This window comes from Halyomorpha halys, unplaced genomic scaffold (assembly GCF_000696795.3).
Source record: "Halyomorpha halys isolate HHAL.00 unplaced genomic scaffold, Hhal_1.1 Scaffold90.1, whole genome shotgun sequence".
Classification (NCBI taxonomy): domain Eukaryota; kingdom Metazoa; phylum Arthropoda; class Insecta; order Hemiptera; family Pentatomidae; genus Halyomorpha; species Halyomorpha halys.
The window spans coordinates 829,742-838,119 of NW_027109220.1; positions in this window are offsets into that span (position 1 = coordinate 829,742).

Genomic DNA, 8,378 nt, shown 5'->3' on the forward strand with positions numbered 1-8,378 from the left:
ATATTTAAGGTGTATTACCCTCAAGTCATGAGGGCCCAGATGACCAGAAAAATCGTTTACAGGAAGTAATACAAAAATGATCGCTAATATCGAAATTAGAAAAGATTATCAAAGCTGGAAAAATAACTCTTAGGAAAACAGGTCAAAAAGATACTACACATATAGTCTGTATCTCAGGTTTTTTCTCAACATTGGCTGCTACGGAAATCACGAAATACTAAAAGACTAAACAGATTTTTAATAATCCGCGCTAATAATTAACAATGTGAGGAGTACGCCGGTCTGCCTATCACTCAGATACGAGGAGGAGTGAGGTGTCTTATGGACACAGGGAGCTCCAACACCATCTTGGGCCGATAAGCGTTGGATAAGCTAAAAAATTGAGTGAGAGCACTCTAGGTTCAGGTGTGCCCTGTAGCGTTGAGGGAGAAGAGGAAATTGGATTGAGTCAATGGAGTGCTTTTAAGGGAACCATATAATAGCGCATGTGGTATGGAAGATACTCCGGGGATACCAAATGATAATAGGTTGAAACAGGTAGGCGCATGGGTAAATAATAACCAGGGGCGTTGGAGTATTTAGCTAGGGGAGAGACTGTTTAAATGTCAATGAGGTAGATTGATGGATGAATTTTTGCAGACTCCTGGGGACTCTTAATTATTATTGGTGGCTTGTGTCGGAAATAGTGGAATGCTTGGTATCAATTAATAATTTCTTAAAGAAAGGGGTACAGCTAACAGTGATGCCAGAGATGGACAACATAAGAAAGTCTTTGAACAGACTACAGGAGGAGCCAGTATTTTGATATTACTTGTATCATGATTTATTATTATCATATTTATTTATTTATCATAGTTATTAATTGTATCATTACTAGATTTTACCCAATATTTTACTGATGCCAGCGAATACGTACCAGGGGCCGTGTTGAAGCAGGACGGAATCGATGAAAAACGTGCCATAGCATATGCTAGCCGACGTCTCACCCAAGCGGAAATAAGGTACAGCGCCCTGAAGTGGGAGTTGTCTGGGATATTGATCGTACATTTTCGGAGGAAATTCCGAGTTCACATGGAAGTAGCCCTTAAGCGAATACAATATGGACATTGTTTACAAGTCCGGGAAGGAGAATGCGGTGGCGGATTGACTGTCGCGGGGCATAACTGTGAATGCTCTAGAGGATAATTCGGAGGAACTTTCCAGGGGCATGCTTTTATGAGAAACGACGCCGAGACAGGAGAGACTGCAGGACGCAACGAGATCAGTTATCGGGGACGTGTAGTCAGGTGACGGAAATGAGAGCGAAGGGAGGTCCGTAGAAATACAAGAGTCCGAGTTGGGCCAGTCTTAACTTAAGGAGTTGAGACATGGATCCTTACCACTGCAATGATAAACCACTTCAGTGTTCGAGCGTAAGCCCCTTCGAAAAATTTATATCTGTACCTTTGACACCAATATCAGTGCATGGATACTCCGGACAAACGAATTATACTCCTTACATAAGGATAGAAATGTACTCCAATTTATTATGTCACGCCGCTTAGATTGGTTGTGTCATATAATAAGGATGCTTCAACACAGAATGCCGAGTAAATAATTGCGTGGTACTGTAATTGGTAAAAGAAGAGTGGGACGACCATACATATGCTGGTTAAATAAACTTTTAACAATCTAAAAGTTATGGAGTCAAAGGATGGAAAGAAGAGACAATGGTTAGAGACCAGTGGAGCAATATTGTAAAGGAAATCAAGGCCCACTCCAGGGGAAAAAAGAAGAAATAAAAAAAATATTGGAAAACAGAATATGAATTAATTAATATTTTTATTTAATGGTCGATAATCTGGAGTTTTAATCTAGATTAAGCATTATAAATAGTATTAATTAAATTAAATTCATATATTTTACTAGAAAAAAGTCCTATGTGGATATTATTTTTTCCAACAACAGTTTCCCAAACCGCCAGCCACCCAGCGTTAATAACCCTACTTATTACCAGCAATTTATCGACCTGGCTGGCGTTACTAGATCGATAAAAGCTTTCTGAATACTATGCTGCGTAAAGCTATCGATATATTCTGTGTAATGAAAGGTGTCGTAGAATAGGTTAGTATAAGTTCTGGCCAACAGCTCTTCTCATTGTTTTCCCCAACAAATAATTTTCCATATTCACTATACTTTTATTAATTGTTTTACTTGTTTATTGATTATTATTTATTTATATTTATTACGTTTTAAATTATTACTACCTATTTATTTATTCATTCAAAATACTAATCATTGGATTAGTATTTTTATTTAAATAAAACTTGTATAAGATAAGTTGTGATGGCCTGGAAAAGAGAAATATGGGAAGAATGAGAGATTCAAACAGACACGGAAAAACTAAAGAAAAAAAATACAACTATGTAATTGCTAGTTTGTTGTAATAGTTTAATTATATATTGTTTAGTGGTATTAGGTATAATGAAGAGAAAATAAAGATGTATTCATATTATATCTAATAATGGAGTGATAAGAATGCTGTGTCTCGTGACAACCCAATATATTTTGGCAGCACTACTTGTAAATGAAGCAATTCTCTCAACTCGAAAACGGATCTATGATATGAAGGAAGTGCTAATAATTTTTTTACCTTGTTCTGCTAATTAAAAAATGTTTCTGGTTTATACTTCTGAAGGAATTATTTTTTTGTAGAGAATCCTAGAATTGTAGAGATCCCCTCATACTGAAAATGCAAATGTAGGTAGAAGTTAGAAATACTATGACACCAAAGACGGTCACTGACGATCAAACCAATGCCGAATAATGGAATGATGGAGTGAACTGATAGGAGGGCACGGAATGAAGACAATTTCAATCTCTTTAATGATCACTCTACTGCATAGTTTCATAGTTTACCGACAGATAATGATTAATGTTCGCTTAAAGACGTATTTTATAACATAATACAACGTTTACAGTAAAAAAATATTTTTATTTACATAATAATAAAACCCTTAATAATTAATTGAGTGTAAATAGTTCCTCAACAAGCGTATTAAATAATTCAAGAATATATTGAAAATAAATCTGTACCGCAACTACCCATTAAGGGTCAGGGAGTACTGTTACTAGGCCTATGTTTGTGCAATGAGGTGATTTGGTCAGAATCACGCTGGACCGCCAGATTTTCCCCAATTAAGTATACCCACTTTATGAGGCTAGGTGGACCCCGGAGGGCGTCCCAACTCACAAGGTTGACTCATGGCTACAGTAACAGAATGAATAATTATCTGCCAGAGCCGGATTCAAATCCGCTTTCTTAGAGTTAGTAGCACAGTGCATTACCAATGGCCAACCCACTCCCCTAAGAATATATTACCACCCCCAAAACACATTAAAAAATAGTGGAACTTTTAAATCCATATTAGAAATTATAGATTCACAAAATTAATTTCCTTTAATTAACATTTATGTTTGTTAAGCATAATTAATATTAAAAATCATGGTCGGTTGTAATATTTGGATTTAGGCCTAGAGTGATGGAATTCTAGCCACGCCACATCATTCCAAAAAAACGTTAGGATTTCACACTGACGATCATTCTACGTTCCATTTGTCATGGAGTGGATCATAATTTGGCACTTCTGAAAATCTATTAGCAGGAACTATGATCTATTTTTTTAAACTTTAAATAGCTATTCACATATAAACAAAACATTGTCAATTGTTGAAATTCGACATGTAGCATTTTCCGTTAGTGAATTCTGTGAGAATGGCTCAAAAAGATATCCACCCTTCTACATGAACCGGTCGTACTGTACGTACGTACCCCCATTATTTCATTCCATTCATGCAGTATCGCATTTGCACGGACCGGTTCTGCCATTGTTACTCCATGTTTTTAAGTTGAGGTGACTACTATTGTTAATGTGTTTAATATATTCCTTATGTTAGGGTAATTTTATTCTCAACTCCAAAATTTGCATTAAAATCTCAAACCAATACCATCCGATTAAAATGCTTCAGGACAATCTTTTTTTTTTATTTTTCAATCTAAAAAATTATAATAAAATGATATCTTCATAGATTTTTATAAATGCCACATATATACGAGCAACAACATTAAAGAATATATTAAACTCGACCCCTCCCCTCCCCCCCATAAAATTGTTTATAATACCCATGATTAAGATCGGGTAGAACAACTTAATCTCTATAAGATGGTCAGAATGGCGTACAATATGAAGACAAAAAATAGTGAAAAAACTATTCAATGAATGACAATGCTCCAGCCCACACTGTTTGTTTTCAACAGGCCTACAAAATAAGTTATAATAAAGATGAAAATTATAGAAATACATATAGAATGGTATTATATAAATGGCATAATAAAAAAACAACAACTGACTTATTAAAACTGAAAGTTTAATATAAACTTATACAAAGTATGTAGACAAATATTAAAATTAAAAAGAATAAGGACATAAACAAACTGGAATAAAAATAACAAATAAGATAACGGTGATAAGGAAATGTAGATTAAATTGTAAAATATTCATCATTTACAATAAAATACATAACATAAGTAAACTATATAAAATGAAAAATTATTTAATAATAAGAGGCAAACCAAATGAATGGAATGCTACGAATCAAACCAGCCTCTGGAAACAATGACCAGAGAATTAGAAGAGAAGGTGCAAAGGTGCGATAAGCACGGCTGATGGGGTCTGTCTTCACACCTAAACATTATTCATTACGATGCTGCCCAGCCCATCGACGTAGTACAATGCGAGCAGTATAGACACCCGACGTTGATACATGAAAGACAATATTAGTGGAGCATTTATTCAGGTTAGAAGGACCATTGAATTCAAGTAATCCATCATACTTCAGATGGGATACATTTACAACTGCTGTGTTTAAGCAACCTAAGAAAAAATTGAGGCACACCTCGATGACTTTGAGAAAGATCGGACCCATCGATCCTTCAACAGAGATTACTTTGTCACTATTATGAAGGGAAGGGCCGAACTGTACCGATTAGAGAAAAGAGGAGTACACAACTGAGAAGCTTATTATTGATGCCTGCGATGCATCAATGACCATGGTCCCTGAGAGAAACCAGTACATGACAGTGAGGAGAATGCTGTACTCAAACGAGCATGTTTTCGTACAAGATTAGTTCAGCGAGCAAGAGGTTGATTTATAAATCACAGAAAAAGGCTAAGGAATCTAGAAGGATCCTATTCAAGACCATAAAGGAGAGTAAACGTAACATCTGGATGATATTGTACGAAGAACTAGGGATGGGATATCGATATCATCGAAATATCAGTATTTTGATAAGCATAAAAATAGTTTTTCTATATTTTACATTATTATTAATATCGATATCGAAGATACCATATTTCCATTTATAAATTGAATAGAGATATTAAAATAGATATATCGATATTTTATTTTGATAATTACATATTTATATCGATATTTTACATTGATGTAATATCGATATAGAATATTAACAAGAATATTCCGATATTACTTTATTGAAATATCAATATTTTTTAGAAAATGAATAAAATATTATATGGAGATATTAAAATAGGACTATCGATATTTCATTTTGATAATTACATATTTATTTCAATATCAAACATTTTATAAAATTTTCTTAATATTTTTAATGAAATATCGATATTTTTATGAAAAAAATATAGGAATATTGTTGCTTATCATCTATATCGGTATTAACAACAATGTTGAATATCGAAATGAATAAGAAATTATCAAAATAAAATATCGAAATACCTTATTTTAGCTTTTCATAAAATTTTATAGTTTTCTTTCATAAAATATCGATATTTCTATAAAATAAAATACCGATATTTCGATAACATAATATCGGAATATTGTTGCTAATATTCCATATTTATACTACAATATTACAAAATATAGAAATAAATATGTAATTATCAAAATAAAATAACGATATTCCAATTTTAAAATCTTTATATAATATTTCAGTCATTTTCAACAAAATATCAATATTTCGATAAAGTAATATCGGAATATTGTCGTTAATATTCTATATCGTTATTACAACAATGTAAAATATCGATATAAATATGTAATTATCAAAATAAAATATCGATATTCCTATTTTAATATCTGTATATAATTTTAGTCATTTTAAACAAAATATCGATATTTCGATAAATGAAAATCGGAATATTGTTGTTTATATTCCATATCAATACTACAATATTACAAAATATCGAAATAAATATGTAATTATCAAAGTAAAATATCGATATTCCTATTTTAATATCTCTATATAATATTTTAGTCATTTTAAACAAAATATCGATATTTCAATAGAATAATATCGGTATATTGTTGCTTATATTCCATATCGATATTACAACAATACAAAATATCGAAATAAATATGTAATTATCAAAATAAAATATCGATATTCCTATTTTAATATGACTATATAATTTTAGTCATTTTAAACAAAATATCGATGTTTCGATCAAATAATATCGGAATATTGTTGCTAATATTTCATATCAAAATAAAATAAAGATATTCCATTTTTAATTTTTCTATACAATTTTTTAGTCTGTTTAAACAAAATATCGATATTTCGATCAAATAATATCGGAATATTGTTGCTCATATTGAAATAAGTATGTAATTATAAAAAAAAAAACAAATCGATATACCATTTTTAAATTTTCTATAGTTATATTTTAGTTTATAATTGCCATGTTTATGATATGGTTGTCGTGGTATTTCTTTGTTTCATCGTTCTTAAGAGTTTCTTGTGTATTTTAATTAGGTATGACATAAAATAAGTCTTTCTGTGTCAGGCTATGTTATTATTTTATAATTATTATTACTTTAATTCGATAAATTTTCGATATTTTAGTTCCGATATAATATCGATATCGATATTGCTTACCGATAACGATATGACATCGATATTTTTCTTTCGATATCCCATCCTTACAAAGAACTAGACGAAGTTACAGTAGGAAGTTCTTACAAAACAGTCATGGCTGAAATGAATAGTTTAAGCTTGTGGCCTCATATTAATGTTTTAAAGGAGAACATAAGTGCATATAAGGGAACCTCATATAGTGTAAAAAAATCTAATTAACTATATGAAAATATTTTTTTAAAAAATACTATAATGTAGTGCCTATTGTCAATTATAAATATGTTTTTCTTTACAGTTTTTATATAGTCATGACAAAATTTCGGAAATAACATAACCAAAGAAAACAAAATAAGATATTAAAGGTATAAAGTTTAATGTTAAAAGAAAAAACTAGAGGTATATTTGTTTTTAAAAAATAGGCCCCTGAAGATAAAGAACATCAGAATCGTCGGCAAGATTGAAGTGCCAATGTGACAATAATTTAATAAAGAAATTATAATAAAAAAGTAAATTCATTTTCCGAAAAGAAAAAAAGCAGAAAATAAAATAATAGCCTACGAAAAATAAAATACCAGTCTTTATTTTTTTTTATTAAATGAGGAAAAATAGGTTGTATTTTTTTTTCTAATAAATCGAAAATATAACGTATGATGTTTAACCACATGTTACTGATGTGAAAAAAATGGCATATATATATATATATATATATATATATATACATATACATATACATATACATATACATATATTGTTCAGTTTGGCTTGTTATTGTTGATGCTATGGATAAAAGCTGATAACTGTTAACCCCACTTGTTTTTCAGAAGTCTATACAGAAAGGTTGATTAGAGAAGATCCCTAAATTTTCTCAGAACTCAATAGTTAATTTTGGTAATTAATATTATTCCCCACATCCAACTATTGATATCATCAAGTTTCAAGAAACATGTGTATTCATCAGTGGAAGATTATATATACTCACCTCAAATAAACTAGTGAAGATGTATAGTGGGACTTCAAGATTACAATTCCCTGTTATATTGGTCATTCTCCCTATTTGGCGTTATTTTGTTTTGTTTTTTTATTAAATTAAAATAGATTTTTTAAAAATTTGATTGCCTTCATGAAATACTCTTTGATACTATTCTGAATCAGGCATAGACTTAATTTTATAGTTTTCATAAAATCAATTTTTAATCAAAATCTTACTCCAGGGATAACGTATAGGTCCAAGGAATGATGAAACAAAAGAGAGCACAAAATTACTGTATTAATTTTAATATAAAATATTTATTTAGCAGTGATCAGTCTTAGCTGTTTGATCATAAACAATTTTCAACATAAAACATAGTTTAAAACTTAAACAAAATAACTTGTCTTGCTTAAAAATACTAGAAACATTCTCATTTTTTCAGTATTATTAATATAATATCCAATGTCATAAAAGTAT